This window comes from Piliocolobus tephrosceles, chromosome 13 (genome assembly GCF_002776525.5).
Source record: "Piliocolobus tephrosceles isolate RC106 chromosome 13, ASM277652v3, whole genome shotgun sequence".
Lineage (NCBI taxonomy): Eukaryota > Metazoa > Chordata > Mammalia > Primates > Cercopithecidae > Piliocolobus > Piliocolobus tephrosceles.
The window spans coordinates 8,385,439-8,389,396 of NC_045446.1; positions in this window are offsets into that span (position 1 = coordinate 8,385,439).

Genomic DNA, 3,958 nt, shown 5'->3' on the forward strand with positions numbered 1-3,958 from the left:
CCCGGCTAGTTTTTTGTATTTTCTATTAGAGACGGGGTTTCACCATATTAGCCAGGGTGGTCTCGATCTCCTGACCTCATGATCCGCCCGTCTCGGCCTCCCAAAGTGCTGGGATTACAGGCTTGAGCCACCACGCCCGGCCGAAACTAATTTTTAAATGTTAGCTCAATTTTTTTATTTTTAAAATAATTTTAAGAGTTGGGGTCTCACTAGGTCACCTGGGCTGGAGCACAGTGGTGCAATCTTGAATTACTGGGCTCAAGTGATTCTCCTGCCTCAGCCTCCTGAGTAGCTGGGACTACAGGTGTTTGCTACCACACCCAGCTAATCAAAAAAATTTAAAACATGGAATGGGTCCAACAAAACACCTTTGTGGGTTAGGTTTGACCCACAGGCCACGGTGTGTGGTGTGGCTGTCTTCTTGGGCAGCTCAGGAGACAGACGATGTACGTGATGGCGGGGAAACATGTAGTTGAACTGTGAGCGCCATGAAGGCTGGCGCCCACTGCTCTGTTCACATCTAGCAGCATATCTCTGTTCATCTAGCAGCACAGTGCCAGCTAGATTGCATTCATTCATCCCTAAATTCATCCCTTAGTTTCTGAGAACCTGCTGTGCCAGGCACTGAGATTCTACAAAGCAAGGCAGACAAATAAGGAAACAAGTAAGCATAAGCATAAGATGCAAACAAAACATTTGGCAAGAGAATGTGATGGTGGCAGGTAGGGGTGCTGAGGCCTGAATGAGAGGGAGGAGCCAGCTGTGCAGAGTGGAGAAGACAATGACCAGCAGAAGGAACAGCTGATGCCAAGGCCGCAAAGCAGGAGTGAGTCTAGTGTGTGTGCCACGAACCCAAATGCAACTTGGCTGTGCGGTGAGGGGAAGAAAGGGCAGGGGAGCTCAGATTGGAGAGGCAGGTGGGCCACACGAGGTGCTGTTAAAACCCAGGCCAGGCCTCTCCTCGGCTCATACCCTCCAGTGGCTTCACTGCAGCTGGAATAAGAGCCTGAGGCCTGGCATGCTGGGGCCGCCCCTGACCTCCCAATTCCCTTCCAGCTGGGTCCCTGTATGCCAGCCACACTGCTGTCTCCTGTGTCCCCTGAACAAGCCTTGGCCTGTTCCCAGATCTGGCCCCTCCTCCTGATGCTCCTTCTGCCTGGAACACTTTTCTCTACTGGATTACTGGCCACTTTTCTTCATTCAGGTTTCAACCAAATGTCCCCTCTTCTGAGGGGCCTCTCCGTCCACCCCAGCTAAATCCTTGTCCCCCGCCACCTCTGTCCCACTATCCTATTTTCTTTGCCACAACTTTCACTCTGTGGCGTTTTGTTTTGTCTTCCTTGTTTATTATTGGTTCTCCTCCCCACCAGCGCAAGTTCTGAACTTGAGGGACCCCTTTGTATTTTATTTTTTATTTTTACTTTTTGTGCCTCTGCTGGTCTGGGGTGGGACCCCTTTTTAAATGCCATTTTAAATAGCTTTATTTAGATAGAATTCATATACCATCAAATTCACCCTTTTATAAAATATACAATTCACTGGTTTTTACTAACCTCACAGAGCTGTACAACCATCACCACTAAACCTCAGAACATTTTCATCGCCCCAAAGAAAACCCTGTACTCATTAGCTGTCACTGTGTCTCCCCTCTCCGTGGCCCGGCACCCACTATCTGCTCTATCTCCATGACTTTGCCTATTGAGTCGTTCTTTCCTAAGCCTTCCTGTATCTCCAGCAGCCAGTGCCACGAGGGTGTATTTGTTGTAGCCCGATTTTACAGATGAGAAAACTGAGGCTCAGAACCCTTGGGAAACTGACTTTCCCTTTTCCAAGCCTTGTGTCTAGTGTCTGCCCATAACTGGGCTGCATGGCGAGGACAGAAACTCAGCAGGAGAAGAAATGAGAAAGGGCATGGAGTGGGGAATTCCCAGCTCAGCATCCGGCAGTGGCCCACACCTGGGCCCTTGGCTGGCATGTTGCTGTCGCGGGTGAGTCTGATGACAGTCTGAGCTCAGCTCCATGCTTGGCTTTGCCAGGGACAGAGCCAGCACCACCCACCCACAGGGGGACAGACAGGTGAGAACAGGGACCTGGACACCCAAGAGGGCCAAGGGTACCTGGTGTAGGGGGAGGACCAGGTCAGATGCAACAAGGGGCTGTTTGTGAAAGTCGAGGCTCCACCTCTGAGGGGCTCTGTGACTGACCGCACCTCTGTGGGCTTCCCTTTCCTCAACTGGTACCCACCCTCGGTACTTGGGTTGCTGTGAGCCTCTAAGTCCATGCAGATTCGTCCATTGCAGCATTGGAGACCACAAGTGGGTTCCCTCCCTCCAGACCCTGAGCCCCAAGGAGCCAACACTCAGGCAGGAGGTGTGCAGAGGCCACGCTGTCAGAGGCTGAGCCGGGGCCAGAGCCAGTGTCAGGCCTCCTGACCCTTGGAAGCCTGTCTCCTCAACTCTGCGAGGGGTTTAATAATCATTCCTGCCTCACCGTGACGGTGGTGAGGGCCGGGGATGTGCAGTTACCAGCACCCTCTGGGCTCAGACAGGGAAACCAGACTGGCTCCTACTGCAGGCTGCCTCCCCTCCCCAGGGCTGCTCTCATCCTGCCCTCTTTCATCTTGGGTTTAATTAGCCAGGCTGCCTCACCCCACAGCCTCTTGGGTGGGAGTTATCACTCACATTTTATAGATGGGGAAACTGAGGCACCTAGAGGGAAATGGTTTGGGGCTGCCGCCTGTGAGTCAACTGTGGAGCCAGGGCCTAGAGGAGCCAGGACCGGGCCTTCTGGCTGGACCTGTCCCTCCGGGTGGGTCCCTATCTCTCTATCCCCAAGGGCACCCAGACAGCCTCCTTTTTGGCACTCTCCACCCCTCAACTCTCCACCACCTCCCATCTGGAGCAGGATGGGGTAGGGAGAGGCCAGTTGGCAGTGGCTTGCATGGGGGCTCAGGCCTGTTTCATCTTCAAAGAGGCTAATTAGAGCCAGAGGTGGGTGGTGGGGTTTGGGCACCGGCGGTTCTGTGCCGTGGAAACCGGTGGTCTGTGGGGCACCTGTAACCTGGGCCTCTGGCCTAGGAGAGGTGGCGACCCAGACTCCCGAATGCCCCCAAACATCCAGAATCCAGCCCACTGAAGTCGAGAGTGCTGAGTTCCGGCCTTGCTTCGCCCCAGGTCTCGGTTGGCAAGGCCGCCCTCCTCCCGGGCCTGTTTTCCCCATCGCTAGGCATGCCTCGAGCCCCGTGACCGGCCAGGCCCTGACAGCCCGCACTTCCCGAGTATGGATCCCGTTGTTTTCGACTTAGGGCCCTGCCCCACCCTCGCCGTCACGACCCCTGCGGGCCGCCAACACGGCCTCGGGCAAACAAGGGTCAGCAGCTCCTGGCGGGCCGCAACCGCGGCGCCGGCTCCTCGCCCCCAAGCCGAGCGGGCGGGGGGCCCAGGCAGGCGTCAGGGAAGCGAAGCCAAGCCCTGCGGCGCCCGCCCGACCGGTTCAGCTGGGGCGCTCTTCCTGCGGGCGCCCTGCGACCGCAGCTTGCTCACCCCCAGCGGCCACTCCGGGAGCCCTAGGACTCGCACCCACGCCCCCCGGGGCCGCGCATCTGGCGTAGGGTGCGGTGCGCCCGGGCGCCGGCGGGGGGCGCGCTGGCCGCCGCCCTGCGCGGCTTGACGGGCGCTGGTGGGGCCGGGCCGCTGTCCGCCGAGGCCCGCGGGATCGCAGCCCTGCGCCGCGGGACCCAGCATCGGGGGCCCAGGACCACCCCGCTCCGCCGCCCCTACCCACTCCCCTCCGCCTTTCCTGCCTGGGCCTGCGGCGGTTTCGGGGAAGGGGGCCTGCACGGCGGGACAGTTACTCAGCCCCCGCGAAACCGGCGAGTCTGCACCTGAGGGAGGCGGTAGCCCCGTTACGCTCCGCCCCCCCCCCCCCCCCCCCCCCCCCCCCCCCCCCCCCCCCCCCC